The 22,853-nt window shown below is 32.4% G+C and overlaps 1 gene segment (V, D, J or C); it reads right to left on the reverse strand.

The window, feature by feature from the left end:
- Positions 1-22,853, reverse strand: part of LOC110153116 (T-cell receptor alpha chain constant-like) — a 44,893-nt gene that overhangs the window by 3,212 nt on the left and 18,828 nt on the right.

Below are 22,853 nucleotides of genomic sequence, written 5' to 3' on the forward strand. Positions count from 1 at the left end.
GTGACTGAGCTCTTTTGTCGGTTTTGTTTTTCTTGGACTTGTTGTTTGTTATAAAAAACTGTTTTCGAGACCAAAAATCAGTCGCACCGTAAAACAACCAGAATTATCGGGACGAAATACAAGATGAAACTGGATCTACAAGAACGAGACGAGACGAGATTGTGACATTGTTTACGATAAATAAATGTGCGATCAAGTTTTCAATTTTATTCTCACCATTTTTTATTTTAATTTATTTCTTATTTTGGCTGTAGCGCTGCTTTTTGTGACGACGTAGCTCCACAAAACTTAACTTTTTATCCAAACCCTAACGTAAAAACATGAGAAAAAAATCTCACGCAATAATTTTCAGCGTACGTGCAGAATTTTGTCTCGCGAGATCTCGTCCCAATCTGTAAAATTATTATAAATTCCGTTTAAACTCACGTATTTGAACAGAAAGAGTCGTCCCAGATCCAAAAATGACTTTATCAGTCCCAGTGTTAATCACACAGTCACACAACCATAACACTAAACCAGAGTTAAACAAACCAGAGTGAACGCAATCTGGCCTTGAGTTATGAAATATTTGCAGATTGAATTTACTAATTTTGTCAGATTTTGGTGAATATTTTGGAGATTTGAGAGTTTAATGCTTTAGTGTGGGACATTCCAGGTTATAGAGTAAATATTTGTTTGTGTTAAATTTAGTTTAAACTCATGTGTGTCAACAGTAAAATGTTAAATATTCAAAGTTCTTTAGATTTTTTACAGTTTAATGTCTTAGTGTGGAACATTGTGTGTGTGAAATTAAATATTCAAAATTCAATATATATTTTTTTTAATTTTAGAGTTTATATCGTAAATATTTGTTTGTGTTAAATTTAGTTTAAACTCACATTTGTCAACAGTAAAATTGTGATGTTAAATATTCAAAATTCAATATATTTTTACATTTTAGAGAAGATTATAGTAAATATTAGTTGTTTTTTTATTTTGTTTAAACTCACGTATTTGAACAGAGAGAATCGTCCCAGATCCAAAGATGAATTTATTCCCAGTGTTAGTCACACAGTCACACAAACCATAACACCAAACCAGAGTTAAACCAAAGATCTTGTCTACTGATTTTTTAAAATATTTCATGAAGTATTCTAATAGTTTGTTGTTTTTTGTGGTGATGTGAGTGTGGCTGAGCTCTTTGTTTACATTTGCATATTTTTATATTAAAGTTATATTTTATTTTAGAGAAGATTATAGTAAATATTAGTTGGTTTTGTTTCGTTTAAACTCACATATTTGAAAATGAGATCATTTTCAGCCTCTGCATCATTTTGTAGCAAATTTGTCTCTCCAGATCTTGTGGTACGAGATCCCTAAAATTATACATATTTTATTTTACAGAAGATTGGAGTAAATTTAAGTTGTTTTATAATTTTAGTTTAAACTCACGTATTTGAACAGAGAGAATCGTCCCAGAGCCAAAGATGAATTTATTCCCATAACTAGAGCCAGTCACACAGTCACACAACCATAACACCAAACCAGAGTTAAACAAACCAGAGTTAAACAAACCAGAGACACAGTCAGATATTGATCCCACTGGACGATTTTTTAAATATTTTCAGAAGTATAAATAGTTTTTTTTGTTGTTTTTTGTGGTGATGTACGGAGCCCGACTAGTGATGTGCGTGAAAAAAATACTAAATCGTGGCCTCAAATGGCTATTTCGTTTCCACGTTTGAGCCAATTTTTTACCCAAAATTAAGAAATTGCCGCCGTTTAAACTAAACAGAGTGTGGTATTTTGGTGTTAGATTTGTGTTCTTCCAGTGTAGAAGTTATGGACCTCAGCAGCAGACACAAATAATTATAAAATATATGTTCATTTATGTTTTTTTTCCCCATTTTGATGTTTATTGTTTCCTGTTCAAATGTTGCTCATGTAAATGTAGAACTCGATCAAATCCACAATCAGTGTCGTCGTGTGGGTGAATTGTATTTTAGAGAAGAATATTAAATAAGTAAATATTAGTTGTTTTTAAATTTCGTTTAAACTCACGTATTTGAACAGAGAGGCTCGTCCCAGATCCAAAGGATGAATTTAGTCCCAGACTGAGTCACACAGTCACACAAACATAACACCAAACCAGAGTTAAACCAAAGACATGGTCAGATACTGATCTTGTCTACAGATTTTAAAAAATATTTCATGAAGTATTCTAATAGTTTGTTGTTTTTTGTGGTGATGTGAGTGTGGTTGAGCTCTTTGTTTACATTTGAATATATTTTTATATTAAAGTTATATTTTATTTTAGAGAAGATTATAGTAAATATTAGTTGGTTTTAAGTTTCGTTTAAACTCATATATTTGAAAATGAGATCATTTTCAGCCTCTGCATCATTTTGTAGCAAATTTGTCTCTCCAGATCTTGTGGTACAAGATTCCTATAATTATTCATATTTTATTTTAGAGAAGATTATAGTAAATATTAGTTGTTTTAAATTTTGTTCAAACTCACGTATTTGAACAGAGAGAATCGTCCCAGATCCAAAGATGAATTTAGTCCCAGTGTCAGTCACACAGTCACACAACCATAACACCAAACCAGAGTTAACTCAATCTGATCTTAAGTTATGAAATATTTGCAGATTGAAGTTACTAATTTTGTCAGATTTTGGTGAATATTTTGGAGATCTGAGAGTTTAATGCTTTAGTGTGGGACATTCCAGGTTATAGAGTAAATATTTGTTTGTGTTAAATTTAGTTTAAACTCACGTGTGTCAACAGTAAAATGTTAAATATTCAAAGTTCTATACATTTTTAACAGTTTAATGTCTTAGTGCGGAACATTGTGTGTGTGAAATTAAATATTCAAAATTCAATATATATTTTTTACATTTTAAAGATTATATTAAATATTAGTTGGTTTTAAATTTAGTTTAAACTCACGTATTTGAACAGAGAGACTCGTCCCAGATCCAAAGATGAATTTATTGTAGCCATTCACACAGTCACACAAACATAACACCAAACCAGAGTTAAACAAATGAGAGACATGGTCAGATACTTGATCTTACTGGACGATTTTTAAAATATTTTCAGAAGTATAAATAGTTTTTTTGTTGTTTTTTGTGGTGATGAACCTGCCTGATGTTGTGCAGGAAAAAGTTACTAAATCATGGCCTCAAATTACTATTTCGTTCCCACATTTTAACTAAATCATTCCCATATTTGAGCCAGTTTTTTACCCACAAATGAAGAAATTGCCGCCGTTTAAACAAAACAGTGTGTGGTATTTTTGTGTTAGATTTGCGTTCATTTATTAAGAGCTTCCAGTGTAGAAGCGATGGACCTCAGCAGACACAAATAATCATGAAATATATGTTCATTTGTGGGTTTTTTTTTCCCATTTTGATGTTTATTGTTCCCTGTTCAAATGTTGCTCTTGTAAATGTAAAACTAGATCAAATCCACAATCAGTGTCGTCGTGTGGATGAACTGACTAAAGTGTGGGAACAAAATAATAATCTGAGGTCATGATTTAGTCCTTTTTTTTTTTTCCACACGTCATCAGGGGAGCTCCGTATTAATGTGACCATGACTGAGCTCTTTGATTAAATCTCAATATATTTTCATATTACATTTATAGAAGATTGTAGTAAATATTAGTTGTTAAGTTTAATATCAGTTTTAAATTTCATTTAAACTCACGTATTTGAACAGAGAGACTCGTCCCAGATCCAAAGGTGAATTTAGTCCCAGTGTTAGTCACACAGTCACACAACCATAACACCAAACCAGAGTTAAACAAACCTGATCTGCAGTTAAATTTTGGTCAAAGTTAATTTTTATATTTATATTTTTTACTTGAGTTAACTAACAGTTTAATGCCTTAATGTGGGACATTCCAGGTTATAAAAGAGTTAAACAAACCAGAGTTAAACAAACCAGAGTTAAACAAACCTGATCTGACAGTAACTATGGGAGATAATTTCATCCTGTGATGTCTTGCTCCACTACGTTTTTAAATTCTGCATTTTCATTACAATCATTTGGATGATTTCAGCTCTGGAATTTAACTAAAGGTAAAAGCCGTTAACCTGAAAACTACACTTCATGACATCACAAGGTGGAACATTTTGTGCATTTTGAGCTTTGCAGATGTGAACAGACGAATAATAAAGAGTTACTCAAACAAACAAACACAACTCCAGCTGAACACTTGTGTGTTCTGTTTCAGTGTTTTGTTTGTGTTTTTGAGCCAATTTGAAATAAAATGTTCAATTTTACCAAAATATAATAAAATTTACTTTAAACTCACGAATTTGAACAGAGAGAGTCGTCCCAGATCCAAAAATGAATTTATCAGACCAAGTGTCAGTCACACAGTCACACAACCATAACACCAAACCAGAGTTAAACAAACCAGAGTTAAACAAACCAGAGTTAAACAAACCAGAGTTAAACAAACCAGAGTTAAACAAACCAGAGTTAACTCATTTGGTCTAATTTTAGTCAAAGTTTCATATTTTTGAGAGTTGAGTTCTTTAACAGTGTGAACAATTCTCTTTATTTCTGCTCGAGTCAAACTGATGAAAAAATCTGTCTCATTTTATGATGTTATTTACACACGTCATCAGTGAAATTGTGATGATAAACATTAAAAATTTTACATATTTCTAAATTTTAATTAAGATTATAAAAAATATTTCTGTTAAATTTCACTTAAACTCACGTATTTGAACAGAAAGTGTCGTCCCAGATCCAAAGGTGAGTTTATTCGTCCCAATGTTAGTCACACAGTCACACAACCATAACACCAAACCAGAGTTAAACAAACCAGAGTTAAACTAAACCTGGCCTTGAGTTATGAAATATTTGCAGATTGAAGTTACTAATTTTGTCAGATTTTGGTGAATATTTTGGAGATTTGAGAGTTTAATGCTTTAGTGTGGGACATTCCAGGTTATAGAGTAAATATTTGTTTGTGTTAAATTTAGTTTAAACTAACATGTGTCAACAGTAAATTTGTGATATTAAATATTCAAAATTCAACTCACGTATTTGAACAGAGAGAGTCGTCCCAGATCCGAAGATGAATTTACTATTCACATATTCAGTCACACAGTCACACAACCATAACACCAAACCAGAGTTAAACAAACCAGAGTTAAACAAACCAGAGTTAAACACAGTCAGATATTGCTCTTATCTGCAGATTTTTTAAATATATTTGATGAAGTTTTGTAATAGTTTGTTGTTTTTTTGTGGTGATGTGTCTTTGTTTAGTTTTTCTTGTTCTTGTAGTTTTGGTTTTGACTCTGTTTAAAGAGTGAAAAAAAATATCAGTCGACCAAATGAACCTGATTGGATTATTGATGTAGCTGTTGAAGTGAACATTTAAAATAAAAATCTGAACTGGTGTTTATATTTTAATATATTTTTATGTTACATTTATATTTTAGAGATGATCACAGTAAATATTAGTTGGTCTTAAATTTAGTTTAAACTCACGTATTTGAACAGAGAGACTCGTCCCAGATCCAAAGGTGAGTTTACTATTCCCAAAGTTATTCACACAGTCACACAACCATAACACCACAAACCAGAGTTAAACAAACCAGAGTTAAACAAACCAGAGTTAACTAAATAACAGGCTCAGGGACAGGGTCAGATATTGATCCTATTGGACAATTTTTCTAATATTTCATGAAGTCTTCTAATATTTTCTTGTGTTTTGTGGTAATTTGAGTCGGTCAAACTGTAAAAAACATGAGGAGGTGATTTGGTGAAACCATGCTTCTCATTTTGTATTAAAAAAGCTTTTTTCTGCCTCATGACAAACTTTTAACGTTTAGACTTTGTCCAGAGTTTCACATTTTTGAGAGTTGAGTTCTTTAACAATTTGCACAATTCTCTTTTTTTCTGCTCGAGTCAAAGTGAAAATCTGTCATTTTGGACACAGCACATTTGTCGTGTGTGATCAGTTTTATTTTATTTTGTTATTTACACGTCATCAGTAAAATTATGATGTTAAATTTTCAAAATGTTATGTCCGTTTTTAAATTTTTTTTTATTTTAGAGATTATATAATAAAATGTTTTGGTTTTTAAATAGATTTTAAACTCACGTATTTGAACAGAGAGAGTCGTCCCAGAGCCAAAGATCAGTTTCTCCCCAGACCAAGTCACACAGTCACACAAACATAACACCAAACCAGAGTTAAACAAACCAGAGTTAAACAAACCAGAGTTAAACAAACCAGAGTTAACTCATTTGGTCAAAGTTTTGATGATGATTTAGTCAAAGTTTAGAATTTTGGTCAAAATTGTGATGTTAAATATTCAAAATTGTATATATTTTAAAAGTTTTAGCAAAGATTATACAAAATATTAGTTGGGTTTAATTTTCGTTTAAACTCACGTATTTGAACAGAGAGACTCGTCCCAGATCCAAAGGTGAATTTAAACCCAGAGTTAGTCACACAGTCACACAACCATAACACCAAACCAGAGTTAAACAAACCAGAGTTAAACAAACCAGAGTTAAACAAACCAGAGTTAAACTAAACCTGGCCTTGAGTTATGAAAATATTTGCGGATTGAAGTTACTAATTTTGTCAGATTTTGGTGAATATTTTGGAGATGTCAGAGTTTAATGCTTTAGTATGGGACATTCCAGGTTATAGAGTAAATATTTGTTTGTGTTTAATTTAGTTTAATCTCACGTGTGTCAACAGATGTGATGTGTGATGTTAAATATTCAAAAATTCAATATATTTTTACATTTTAGAGAAGATTAGAGTAAATATTAGTTTTATAAGTTGGTTTAAACTCACGTATTTGAACAAAGAGAATCGTCCCAGATCCAAAGATGAATTTAAACCCAGAGTTAGTCACACAGTCACACAACCATAACACCAAACCAGAGTTAAACAAACCAGAATTAAACAAACCTGGTCTGCAGTAACAATGGGAGATACTTTATGAAGTATCTAAGTTTACATTTTTGAGTTGAGTTGATTAACAATTTAAGTCTCTTCATTTCTTGTTTTATTTTATGATGTTATTTACAGACGTCACCAGTAAAATTGTTTCTGATGTTAAATATTCAAAATTCTATAGATTTAAAACGTTTGGCCAAGATTAAACTAAATATTAGTTGGTTTTAAATTTCATTTACACTCACGTATTTGAACAGAGAGACTCGTCCCAGATCCAAAGATCAGTTTTCCATAACTAGAGTCAGTCACACAGTCACACAACCATAACACCAAACCAGAGTTAAACAAGCCAGAGTTAGTCTACTAAGCTGGGAGATAATTATTTAAATATCTACAGATTGTACAGTTGTTACTTGTATTGTGTATTATGTATGTGAGTATTGTGTACGTGTGTATGTTGTTTTGTGTGTTGTTTTGTGTGTTGTGTAACTGTGTGTATGTTGTGTGTTCTTGGTTCTTAAAAACGAGACGCTGCATCTTTACATAAATAAATTCAAATTCAGATTTACTCATTTGTTCAGATTTTAGTTAGAGTTTCATCTTTTTGAGAGTTGAGTTCTTCAACAATGTGAACGAGTCTCTTCATCAGTCACTTGTGTCGTCAGTGAAATTGTGATGTTAAATATTCAAAATTGTACATATTTAAAAATTTTGAGAAGATTATGAAAAATAGTTGTTAAATTTAGTTTAAACTCACGTGTTTGAACAGAGAGACTCGTCCCAGATCCAAAAATGAGTTTAAACCCAGACTGAGTCACACAGTCACACAACCATAACACCAAACCAGAGTTAAACAAACCAGACCTTGAATTATGAAATATTTGCAGATTGAAGTTATTAATTTCATCAAATTTTGGTGAATATTTTGGAGATGTGAGAGTTTAATGCTTTAGTGTGGGACATTCCAGGTTATAGAGTAAATATTTGTTTGTGTTAAATTTAGTTTAAACTCACGTGTGTCAACAGTAAAATGTTAAATATTCAAAGTTCTATACATTTTTAACAGTTTTAATGTCTTTGTGCGGAACATTGTGTGTGTGAAATTAAATATTCAAAATTCAATATATGTGTTTTTTTTTTATTTTAGAGTTTATATCGTAAATATTTGTGTGTGTGTAAATTTAGTTTAAAGTCACATTTGTCAACAGTAAAAATTGTGATGTTAAATAATTAAAATTCAATATATTTTTACATTTTAGAAAAGATTAAAGTAAGTATTAGGTGATTTATAATTTTGTTTAAACTCACGTATTTTGAACAGAGAGAATCGTCCCAGATCCAAAGGTGAATTTATCCCCGTATCCAGTCACACAGTCACACAAACCATAACACCAAACCAGAGTTAAACAAACAAGTTAAACAAACAGAGTTAAACAAACCAGAGTTAAACACAGTCAGATATTGCTCTTATCTGCAGATTTTTTAAATATATTTGAAGAAGTTTTGTAATAGTTTGTTGTTTTTTGTGGTGATGTGTCTTTGTTTAGTTTTTCTTGTTCTTGTAGTTTTGGTTTTGACTCTGTTTAAAGAGTGAAAAGTCAAAAGTGTCACAGATGAAAACAAAGTCAACTTTGGTCTGACAAAAGAATCTTTTACAATCAATTATCAGACGACCAGATGAACCTGATTGGATTATTGATGTAGCTGTTGATGTGAACATTTAAAATAAAAATCTGAAAATGATGTTTAAATTTTAATATATTTTTATGTTATATTTATATTTTAGAGACAATCACAATAAATATTAGTTGGTCTTAAATTTATTTTAAACTCACGTATTTGAACAGAGAGACTCGTCCCAGATCCAAAGGTGAGTTTACTCCCATAGTTATTCACACAGTCACACAACCATAACACCAAACCAGAGTTAAACAAACCAGAGTTAACTCATTTGTTCAGATTTTGGTCAGAGTTTCATATTTTTGAGAGTTGAGTTCTTTAACAGTGTGAACGATTCTCTTTATTTCTGCTCGAGTCAAACTGATGAGAAAATCTGTCTCATTTTATGATGTTATTTACAGACAACGTCGGTGAAATTATAATGTTAAATATTCAAAATGTTTATAGTTTTTTTTTGGTTTTTTTACTTTAAAGAAGATTACAGTAAATATTAGATAGTTTTAAATGTTATTTAAACTCACGTATTTGAACAGAGAGACTCGTCCCAGATCCAAAAATGAGTTTACTGATCCCAGACTGAGTCACACAGTCACACAAACATAACACCAAACCAGAGTTAAACAAACCAGAGTTAAACAAACCAGAGTTAATTTAACCTGGTCTGCAGTAACAATGTGAACTTTATGAAGGATCTAAGTTTAATATTTTTGAGAGTTGAGCTGATTAACAATTTGAACAATTCTCTTGATTTAAGCTTGAGTCAAACTGTTTTATTTTATTATGTGATGTTAAATATTCAAAATTCTATATATTTAAATTTTTTTTTGCAAAGATTATAGTAAATATTAGTTGGTTTTAAATTTAGTTTAAACTCACGAATTTGAACAGAGAGAGTCGTTCCAGATCCAAAGATGAGTTTACGAGACCCAGTGTCAGTCACACAGTCACACAACCATAACACCAAACCAGAGTTAAACAAACCAGATCTACAGTAACCATGGGAGATAATTATTTAAACATTTGCAGATTAAATTTACTCATTTGTTCAGATTTTGGTTAAAGTTTCATATTTTTGAAAGTTGAGTTCTTTCACAATGTGAACAATTCTCTTTATTTCTGCTCGAATCAAATATTACAATATATATAAAAAATGTTTATACATATAATTTTTTGATTTAAAAATTATACAAAATATTAGTTGGTTTTAAATTAGTTTAAACTCACGAATTTGAACAGAGAGAGTCGTCCCAGATCCAAAGATTAATTTTCCATAACCAGAGTCAGTCACACAGTCACACAACCTTAACACCAAACCAGAGTTAAACAAAACAGAGTTAATTTAACCTGGTCTGCAGTAACAATGTGAACTTTATGAAGTATCTAAGTTTAATATTTTTTACATTTCAGTTGATTTACAATTTGCACAGTTCTCTTTATTTCTGCACGAGTGAAACACTTTTATTTTATGATGTTATTTACAGATTTTGCCAGTAAAACTGTTTGTGATGTTAAATATTCAAAATTCTATATATTTAAAAAATTTAAAGATTTTAAATGTAGTTTAAACTCACGAATTCGAACAGAGAGAGTCGTCCCAGATCCAAAAATTAGTTTACTGAACCCAGAGTCAGTCACACAGTCACACAACCATAACACCAAACCAGAGTTAAACAAACCAGAGTTAAACACAGCACCAGACCCTCAAACCAACAGCTGCACAGTTCTATACCCCAAAGTTTCAAATGTCTTTTTATTTTATTTTGTATTTGTAACTTTTGAAATGGATTTTAAATGTATTTTTTGCACATTTTACTTACCTGATCGTTCCGTCGACAACTTACCAGAGACACGGAAACGATTCTCCGTGAAAAATAAGACATGAATATTTATTTTGTTTTGGTAAATTTACTGTGCAACGATTTTGTGGAGTTATTTTGAGTGTTAGGATTAATAACGGAATAAAAACAGAAAAATCTAACAAAGTCTTTTTAATTCTAACAAATTCTTTAAATGTTCATTTTTTTTGCTGCTTCTGAGAAAAAGTTTAAGTCTTAACATTATATTTGACTTTTAAAATCACTATAAACTCAATTCATTTTTGTTTTTCTACAGGAATTTTGTAGTTTTGTCGTCACAAACAGACCTGGAGTTGTGTTTTTTTGTTTCGTTCACATGTTTAACGCACAAACCTGCACATTTACTCTGAGTTTTTCCTCTCAAACTGAAATACAGGAAGTGCTCCACTTTGTTTTTAAACTCCACTTGGATGATTTCAGCTCTGGAAATGTCAAACTTTACTGAACTAAACTCAATTTGAAAACTACAACTTCACGAAATCACAAACTGGAACAGAACATTTTGAATTTTCTGTTTTAAAGTTAAGTTTTTTTAATCACTTTAAAAACAAAATAAATCAGAGTGTTCAGAGTTTTGGACAGAATAATAATAAAGTGTAACTCGAACGTGTGAATGAAACAAAACACAAACTCCAGGTCTGTTTTTTTAACACTTTAACATGTGTGAAAATGTGAAATTAAATTAATATATTTATATATTTTTTTAGAGAAGATTATGGAGTAAATATTAGTTTGTGTAAAAATTTTGTTTAAACTCACGAATTTGAACAGAGAGTCTCGTCCCAGATCCAAAGATCAGTTTATCAAACGCAGAGTCAGTCACACAGTCACACAACCATAACACCAAACCAGAGTTAAACAAAACCAGAGTTAAACAAACCAGAGTTAAACAAACCAGAGTTAAACAAACCAGAGTTAACTCTTTTGGTGAAAGTTTTGATGATGATTTAGTCAAAGTTCTGAATTTTGGTCAAAATTGTGATGTTAAATATTCACAATTCACTATATTTTTTACATTTTAGAGAAGATTATAGCAAATATTAGTTTTATAATTTTGTTTAAACTCACGTATTTGAACAGAGAGACTCGTCCCAGATCCAAAGATCAGTTTTTTAAGCCCAGAGTCAGTCACACAGTCACACAACCATAACACCAAACCAGAGTTTAAACAAACCAGAGTTAAACTAAACCTGGCCTTGAGTTATAAAATATTTGCCGATTGGAAGTTACTAATTTTGTCAGATTTTGGTGAATATTTTGGAGATTTGAGAGTTTAATGCTTTAGTGTGGGACATTCCAGGTTATAGAGTAAATTTGTTTGTGTTAAATTTTGTTTAAACTCACGTGTGTCAACAGTAAAACATCTGAACACTTGTGCGTTGTGTTTAAGTGTTTTGTTTGTGGTTTTTTTTTTTGTGTGTTTATTTTTTTTGAGCCAATTTGAAATAAAATGTTCAATGTTAAATTTTACAAAAATATAATAAAATTTATTTTAAACTCACGAATTTGAACAGAGAGAGTCGTCCCAGATCCAAAGATGAATTTCCCATAATCATTCACACAGTCACACAACCATAACACCAAACCAGAGTTAAACAAACCTGATCTACAGTAACAATGGGAGATAATTATTTAAATATCTGTAGATTGAATTTACTCATTTGTTCAGATTTTGGAGAGTTGAATTCTTTAACAATGTTCACAATTCTCTTTATTTCCAGTGGAATTGTGGTGTTAAATATTCAAAATTCTATAGATGTATACTCTTTTTTTTTTTTTTTTACTTTAAAGAAATTTAGAGTAAATATTAGTTTCTGTAAAAATTTAGTTTAAACTCACGTATTGGAACAGAGAGAGTCGTCCCAGATCCAAAGATGAATTTATTCCCATATTCAGTCACACAGTCACACAACCATAACACCAAACCAGAGTTAAAAAAAAACAAGTGTTAACCAAACTAGAGTTAACCAAGTCAGAGTAAACCAAACCTGATGTACAGTGACCATGGGAGATAATTATTTAAAATATCGACAGAATAAATTTACTCATTTGTTCAGATTCTGGTCAAAATTTCATATTTTTGAGAGTCGAGTTTTTTAACAATGTGAACAATTCTCTTTATTTCTATATAATATTACAATATTCAAAATTCAATATACATTATTTTTACTTTAAAGAATATTATAGTAAGAATTAAATTAAAATTTAAATTAATTAGAATTTAATTTAAACTCACGTATTTGAACAGAGAGACTCGTCCCAGATCCAAAGATGAATTTACGAACCCCGGAGCCAGTCACACAGTCACACAATCATAACACCAAACCAGAGTTAAACAAATCTGGTCTACAGTGAAAATGGGAACTACTTTATGAAGTATCTAAGTTTACATTTTTGAGTTGAGTTCATTAACAATTTGCACAGTTCTCTTTATTTCTGCACAAGTGAGACAGTTTTATTTTATGATGTTATTTACAGACGTCACCAGTAAAACTGTTTGTGACGTTAAATATTCAAAATTTTAAAGATTTAAAACATTTTGCCAAGATTAAACTAAATATCAGTTGGTTTTAAATGTCATTTCAACTCACGTATTTGAACAGAGAGACTCGTCCCAGATCCAAAGATCAATTTCTCATTCCCAGACCAAGTCACACAGTCACACAACCATAACACCAAACCAGAGTTAAACAAACCAGAGTTAAACAAACCAGAGTTAAACTAAACCTGGCCTTGAGTTATGAAATATTTGCAGATGGAAGTTTGTAATTCATCAGATTTTGGTGAATATTTTGGAGATGTGAGAGTTTAATGCTTTAGTGTGGGACATTCCAGGTTATAGAGTAAATATTTGTTTGTGTTAAATTTAGTTTAAACTCACGTGTGTCAACAGTAAAACATCTGAACACTTGTGCGTTGTGTTTAAGTGTTTTGTTTGTGTTATTGAGCTAATTTGAAATAAAATGTTCAATGTTTAGTTTTACGAAAATATCATAAAATTTTGTTTAAACTCACGAATTTGAACAGAGAGAGTCGTCCCAGATCCAAAAATGAGTTTATCGGAATAACCAGAGCCAGTCACACAGTCACACAACCATAACACCAAACAAACCAGAGTTAAACAAACCAGAGTTAAACAAAGCCTGATCTACAGTAACCATGGGAGATAATTATTTAAATATTTGCAGATTAAATTTACTCATTTGTTCAGATTTTGGTCAAAGTTTCATATTTTTGAGAGTTTATTTTATTTTATTTTTTTTAACAATGTGAACAATTCTCTTTATTTCTGCTTCAGTCAAACTGATGAGTCTTATTTTATGATGTTATTTACACACATCACCAGTGAAATTGTGATGTTAAATATTCAAAATTTGATATATAGTTTGTTTTTTTACTTTAAAGAAGATTACAGTAAATATTAGATAGTTTTAAATGTTATTTAAACTCACGTATTTGAACAGAAAGACTCGTCCCAGATCCAAAAATTAGTTTGCTGAATCCAGACTGAGTCACACAGTCACACAAACATAACACCAAACCAGAGTTAAACAAACCAGATCTGACCAGTAACCATGGCAATTACTTTATGAAGTATCTAAGTTTAATATTTTTGAGTTGAGTTCATTAACATTTTGCACATTTCTCTCAATTTATGCTCGAGTCAAACTGTTTTATTTTATGATTTTTTTTTAACAGACGTCACCAGTAAAATTATTTGTGATGTTAAATATTCAAAATTCTATATATTTAAAAAATGTAAAGGTTTTAAATTTTGTTTAAACTCACGTATTTGAACAGAAAGAGTCGTTCCAGATCCAAAGATGAATTTACTATTTCCATAATCAGTCACACAGTCACACAACCATAACACCAAACCAGAGTTAAACAAACCAGAGTTAAACAAACCAGAGTTAAACAAACCAGAGTTAAACAAACCAGAGTTAAACAAACCTGGTCTGCAGTAACCATGGGAACTACTTTATGAAGTGTCAAAGTTTAATATTTTTGAGAGTTGAGTTGATTAACAGTAACAAACTGTCTTGTTCTTTTATGTTATATGATGTTAAATATCAGTATTCAAAATTCTCTATATTTAAATTTTTTTAGCAAAAATTTGCTATAGTAAATATTAGTTGGTTTTAAATTTTGTTTAAACTCACATATTTGAACAGAGAGACTCGTCCCAGATCCAAAGACCAGTTTATTGTATCCAGTCACACAGTCACACAACCATAACACCAAACCAGAGTTAAACAAACCAGAGTTAAACAATCCGGAGTTAAATAAACCTGGTCTGCAGTAACAATGTGAACTTTATGAAGTATCTAAGTTTATATTTTTGACATTTCAGTTGATTAACAATTTGCACAATTCTCTTTATTTCTGCATGAGTGAAACGGTTTTATTTTATGATGTTATTTACAGACGTCACCAGTCAAACTGTTTGTGACGTTAAATATTCAAAACTTAAATTTATTTTGGAGATTTGAGAGTTTAATACTTTAGTGTGGGACATTCCAGGTTATAAAGTAAATATTTGTTTGTGTTAAATTTAGTTTAAACTCACGTGTGTCAACAGATGTGATGTGTGAAGTTAAATATTCAAAAATTCAATATATTTTTACATTTTAGACAAGATTGGAGTAAATATTAGTTGTTTTATAATTTGGTTTAAACTCACGTATTTGAACAGAGAGACTCGTCCCAGATCCAAAGATGAATTTTCCATAGGAGCTAGAGTCAGTCACACAGTCACACAACCATAACACCAAACCAGAGTTAAACAAACCAGAGTTAAACAAACCAGAGTTAAACAAACCAGAGTTAAACAAACCTGGTCTGCAGTAACCATGGGAGATACTTTATGAATTATCTAAGTTTAATATTTTTGAGAGTTGATTTCATTAACAATTTGCACAATTCTCTTATAAATAAATAAATATTCAAAATTCTATATATTTAAAAGTTTTAGCAAAGATTAAAGTAAATATTAGTTGGTTGTAAATTTAGTTTAAACTCACGTATTTGAACAGAGAGACTCGTCCCAGATCCAAAAGTTAGTTTACTCAACCCAGAGTTAGTCACACAGTCACACAACCATAACACCAAACCAGAGTTAAACAAACAAGTGTTAACCAAACTAGAGTTAACAAAAGCAGATTTAACTAAGCCAGAGTTAAACAAACCTGATCTACTGTAACCATGGGAGATAATTATTTAAATATCTGCAGATTAAATTTACTCATTTGTTCAGATTTTGGTCAAAGTTTCACATTTTTGAGAGTTGAGTTCTTTAAGAATGTGAACGATTCTCTTTATTTCTGTGCGAGTCAAACTGTTTTATTTTATGATGTTATTTACAGACGTCATAAGTAAAATTGTTTGTGATGTTAAATATTCAAAATTCTGTATATTTAAAAGTTTTAGCAAAGATTAAAGTAAATATGAGTTGGTTTTAAATTTAGTTTAAACTCACGAATTTGAACAGAGAGACTCGTCCCAGATCCAAAGATGAATTTATCATTCCCAGTGTAAGTCACACAGTCACACAACCATAACACCAAACCAGAGTTAAAACAAACCAGAGTTAAACAAACCTGATCTACAGTTATGAAATATTTGAGGATTAAATTAATATATAATAATATATATAAATTACTTTTAGATTTTATTTTTTACTTGGACACACACATTTATATAATTCTGCCTTATTTGACATCAGGCTCTTTCTATTTTTGATAATTATTTTGAAATTTATTACTAATTTACTACCATTTTTTAAAATTTATTTATTCATTTTTTTCCCCTTTTTTACGATGTGTGAGCTGCTGTGTCCAAGTCATTTCTTTTTAGGATTAATAAAGTTTGTTTAAGTGAGAGCCACAGATCCCAGAGTTATTTTGGTTTATTGTGAGTGTCTGAATTATAAAGTGATCTGTTTTATAAAAGTGTGTTTGGTGAATCTGCACGAGACAATGCAGAATTTAAAAATATTATCTAATAATAAATAAAAAATAATAAATCATTTCATTTTTGATCCGTTTTAAACTTCTGAGCCGTGTCCCCGTGTGTCGGTCTCACCTGGATCCACAAAGAGTCGAACCCCAGACCCAAAAATCAGTTTGTCCCAAGATCCAGACCCACTGTGACGGGATCTGAGACAAGAACTCAACCAGGACTGAACCAAAACTGAACCAGGACTAAACCAGGACTAGACCTGGACTAGACCTGGACTAGACAAGGACTGAATCAGAATTATACCAGGACTGAACCAGAACTAGACCAGGACTAAACTTCAACTGCCCTAAACTGAACCTAGAGAAAACCAGGACTAAACCAGGACTAGACCACGATCAAACCAGAACTAAACCAAGACTGAACCAGGACTAGACCAGAATAAAAACAGAACTTCAGGACTAAATCCGGACTGAACCAGGATTAGATCAGGATCAAACCAAGACTGAACCAGCAGTGAGCCAGGACTAAACCAGAGCTAAACCAGAACTAAACCGGGACCGATAATTGAGATACTCCAAAACAAAATAAATGTATTTTAACAACAGTCGACTCGACTGTTACAGTCATTCGCTGGGACTGACCTGAGTGAACAAAAAGTCTGGTCCCGGATCCAAAGATCAACCTGTTGCTCCCAGAGACAAACACACTGTGAAACTCCCTCATACAACAACTCACAACAACAACACAACAACACGACAACATGACAACAACAAGAACACGACAACAACAATAACACAACAACACGACAACAACACTACAACATGACAACACAATAACACAACAACACAACAACAAAAACACGACAACAACAATAACACAACAACACAACAACAAGAACACGACAACAACAACAACACAAACAACAACACTACAACATGACAACAACAACAAACAACAACATGACAATAACACAACAACACAACACAAAACAACAAACAACAAAAACATGACAACAACAATAACACAACAACACGACAACAACACTACAACATGACAACAACAATAACACAACAACACAACAACAAAAACATGACAACAACAATAACACAACAACACGACAACAACACACACACATGACAACAACAATAACACAACAACACAACAACAAGAACACGACAACAACAATAACACAACAACACGACAACAACACTACAACAACACAACAACAAGAAAACATGACAACGACAATAACACGACAACAACAACACGACAATTGACAACAACACTACAACAACAACAGTATGACAACAAGACGACAGTACCACAACAAGACAACAACATGACAACTGACAACAACAACACAACAATACAACAAAACAACAACACAGCAACTGATGAGCTAATGCTAAAGCTAACGGTCAAACAACAGATAAAAACAGACGTGCTAAAGCTAACGGTTAAACTCATCATATTCCTACGGCAAAACAAGAGTCAAAAGTATAAATGTGTTTTAATAATGTGCGACCAGCAAGATGCGCTGTATTTTAAAATAATTTCTACACTTTTGAGTTTCATTTGACGTTAAATTCCCGAGGAGAAAACTGCAAATGTGCTGTAACTTTTGAACATAACTCATGTCTGGAATCTGAGCTAACGTGTAAATACAAAGTTAAAAAGACACTTCGGAACATTCTCCATAGAGATAGATGGTGGCTTATGTCTTATGTCATACGGTGCAAGAATGTAGAGTCAGGTTTGTGGAGATGCAAGGGCCCAAAGGTTTTTCTGTTAAATGTAAAATCTGGACTCACAGGAATGGACGGAGAGCCTGGTCCCAGAGCCGAACAGAAGCTTTGTGTTTCCAGAGAAAGACACACACTGACACACACCACAACAACAACTACTACAGTACACAACTACAAACTACAACAGTACACAACTGCAAGAGTACACAACTACAACTACCAACAGTATACAAATACAACAGAACAAAACTATGAAAAACCTGCACCTTTACATGAGTGGGCTCGCATCTCCACAGACCTGACTCTAACCTGGTCTGGAGCAGTGCATAAAACGTGTCTGTCTCCGTGGAGAATGTTCCGAAGTACGACTTTAACGTTCTGGTTCTACGGAGTCGTGCAGCTGACGAACAACATCACGAAGAAAACGTGAAATGGTAAAACACGGTTTGAGTCGAGGTGACATTTTGTGGAAAACTTTTTTAAACATGGACGGATTCTTACTGTAGCAGTCGTCGTAGCAGCACCGGCAGTAGGACCAGCTGCAGTAGTAGCAGTAGTAGCAGTAGTAGCAGTAGTAGTAGTCGTAGTTGACGGTGAGTCTGGTTCCTGCTCCAAAAATGAGTTTGTTTGAAGAGTAAGTCCCACTGTGAGTCTGAGGGCCCCAAAAACCCCGAGTCCAAAACCAGGATCAGCTCTTTGTCTCTGTGTCTCTGTACTTCTGTTATTATTATTACTGCTTTAAGACAGTATTTATATTTTAGTTTTTTTTGGGACCGTTCATGTATCATGGCCAAAATCATGAATATGAATAAGTATAACTATGAAAATGTTCCATAAGTTTTACAGGAGCTTTTCTGTGCTCAGTCTGGTGATTATTGTCCACCGTGTTATTATTGTGTTTTGTTCCATAGTAGTTTATTTTTAGTGTAGTACTTTTTTCAGGAGTATTGGAGGTTTTACTCAGATCTCGGCATCGGTTTGATCTTGAAAAATGAGCAGTTTGTCATTTTGAACAGATTCAATGAGTGAAATCTGACTTTTTATCACAGATTTATTATTATTTTTTACAAAACGTTTATTGGACATAACATTTGGTTTGTAGTAGAAAGATTCAGATTCAGATTTAGACTCGAGGTGTTTTTATTTTTCACATGTCAAAATCAAATTGAATCTAAAATCATGATGACGTGATTATTTTGGCAAAGTTCAGAGAAGATAAAAGTGTGAGGATGAAAACAGAAACGCTCCTCTTCAGTCCAAAGCTGAATAATGTGTTTCGGAGTAAAAGTATTTCATGTACTTCAGACAAAGTACTCACAGTTTTGCACGGTGAGTCTCGTCCCTGTTCCAAAGTACAGTCGAGTCGCTCCAGTTCCAGTCACACAGTCCCACACTCCTCTGCACAAACCCAAACTCTGAACTTTTCTATTATTTTACTTTCCAAACTGACAAATTTTGACTTAAACTTTATTGATCCACAAAGGATTTTATTTATCTCTCTTCTCTGTAACTTTAACTCATTTCAGTGAAACAGTTTTAGACTAAAGTTTGATAAGTTTATTTTTAAATTTTTTTATGCAGATGTAAAACTCTGACATTAAAATAAAAGTGAAAAAGTCAAATGTGACTCACAGATTTGGACTCGGAGTGAAGTTCCTGTTCCAAAAATCATCTTCACGTTGTTATTCACACAACACGACGCTCCAGTACACAAACTACTACTACTACTACTACTACTACTACTACTACTACTACTACTACTACTACTACTACTACTACTACTACTACTACTACTACTACTACTACTACTACTACTACTACTACTACTACTACTACTACTACTACTACTACTACTACTACTACTACTACTACTACTACTACTACTACTACTACTACTACTACTACAAACTACTACTACTACTACTACTACTACTACTACTACTACTACTACTACTACTACTACTACTACTACTACTACTACTACTACTACTACTACTACTACTACTACTACTACTACTACTACTACTACTACTACTACTACTACTACTACTACTACTACTACTACTACTACTACTACTACTACTACTACTACTACTACTACTACTACTACTACTACTACTACTGTACTACTACTACTACTACTACTACTACTACTACTACTACTACTACTACTACTACTACTACTACTACTACTACTACTACTACTACTACTACTACTACTACTACTACTACTACTACTACTACTACTACTACTACTACTACTACTACTACTACTACTACTACTACTACTACTACTACTACTACTACTACTACTACTACTACTACTACTACTACTACTACTACTACTACTACTACTACTACTACTACTACTACTACTACTACTACTACTACTACTACTACTACTACTACTACTACTACTACTACTACTACTACTACTACTACTACTACTACTACTACTACTACTACTACTACTACTACTACTACTACTACTACTACTACTACTACTACTACTACTACTACTACTACTACTACTACTACTACTACTACTACTACTACTACTACTACTACTACTACTACTACTACTACTACTACTACTACTACTACTACTACTACATGTACTACTACTACTACTACTACTACTACTACTACTACTACTACTACTACTACGACTACTACTACTACTACTACTACTACTACTACTACTACTACTACTACTACTACTACTACTACTACTACTACTACTACTACTACTACTACTACTACTACTACTACTACTACTACTACTACTACTACTACTACTACTACTACTACTACTATTACTACTACTACTACTACTAAACTACTACTACTACAAACTACTACTACTACCACTACTACAAACTACTACAACTACTACTACTACAAACTGCTACTACAACAATTACTACAACAACAACTACTACTACTACTACTACAACTACTACTCCAACTACCACTACTACTATGAACTATTACCTCTACTACTAGTACTCATATACTTCAGACAAAGTACTCACAGTTTAAATGTGTTTAAGTGTAAAAGTATTTTGTGTACTTCAGACAAAGTACTCACAGTTTTGCACGGTGAGTCTCGTCCCTGTTCCAAAGTTCAGTCTGTATCCTCCAGTTCCAGTCACACAGTCCCACACTCCTCTGCACAAACCCAAACTCTGAACTTTTTTTTAATTATTTTACGAGCTAAAATTGTCTGACAGTTTGAGAAAAAAGAGTTTTAGAGTAAAGTTTTCGTTGATGTTTTGACGCAGATGTAAAACTCGGTGCTGCTGTGATCATCAAACCTACGACACCTGAAGCAGTTTGTGTTTCTAAAATATTGATAACTTTATTAAATCTTTATCTTTATCTCGTCACTGCTCAATCTGACCTCACTTTTTAATTTTTTTTTAAACGTGTTTATTGGAGATTTTCTGTGTTAGTGATTTAGTTTGGTGTTTTTATCCAAATAAACGAACTTTGAACGAACACTGAGGCAGGTTGACAGAATATTTTAACTCTTTCTGGAGTTAAAGAACGAAAATAAACGACGAGCAAAATTGACACAAACTCTGCAAACGACTCAAAATGATAAATAAAGTGAAATAAAAGTGAAAAAGTCAAATGTGACTCACAAATTTGGACTCGGAGTGAAGTTCCTGTTCCAAAAATCATCTTCTGGTAATTCACACAACACGACGCTCCAGTACACAAACTACTACTACTACTACTACTACTACTACTACTACTACTACTACTACAAACTACAATTATTACTACTATTGCCATAAACTAGAACTACTACTACTGTAACTTTGAATCTTCAGTTTCAAATATTGTTCAAATTATTGTTCAAATATGATTCAAATATTTCTCTTCCTTTTCTTAGATGCAGTACTATACCTCAAATACTGCACTACGGATACTTAAAACACTTTTGTAAATTACTTTATGAACTGAACTGTCAGAATCAGATGAGTTGATAAAAACTTTTAACTGGACTCAGACAGAACCTGGACGACTCGACTTCTGACCCGAGGAGCCGTTTAAAGTCCGGATCTGCTCAAAGACACGAGGAAAAACACGACAGGAGATTTACTGTGATAAACACGAGGGTTTAACGGGAGGGCATCTGGACTAAAATCTGTTTCACACCAACAACATCAACTCAGGTCTTAAACCGAGTCTTAAACCGGGTCTTAAACCGGGTCTTAAACCGGGTCTTAAACCGGGTCTTAAACCGAGTCTTAAACCGGGTCTTAAACCGGGTCTTAAAACGGGTCTTAAACCGGGTCTTAAACCGAGTCTTAAACCGAGTCTTAAACCGAGTCTTGTTTACTCACGGGTCTGGACTGAGAGTCTGGTCCCGGCTCCAAACAGGATCTTATACTGGTTTGATCCAGTCACACTGTAGTACACTCCACAACAAGAACTACATGTACTGCAGTACTACAGATACTACTACAAATACTACTACAAATACTGCAGTACTACAAATACTACTAAGAATACTGCTACAAATACTGCAGTACACGCCACAGCACTAACTACTGAACACATACTGGATCACTGTCAATAATACTACAAATACTACTACAAATACTGCAGTATATTTCTGGAGTATATTAATTTGTAGTAAAAATCAGATTTACTCACCGAGAGTCACAGAGAGTC

The sequence above is a fragment of the Boleophthalmus pectinirostris genome, unplaced genomic scaffold (assembly GCF_026225935.1).
Source record: "Boleophthalmus pectinirostris isolate CB_2022bp ecotype Guang Dong unplaced genomic scaffold, ASM2622593v1 HiC_scaffold_16, whole genome shotgun sequence".
In the NCBI taxonomy this organism is placed as follows: Eukaryota; Metazoa; Chordata; class Actinopteri; order Gobiiformes; family Gobiidae; genus Boleophthalmus; species Boleophthalmus pectinirostris.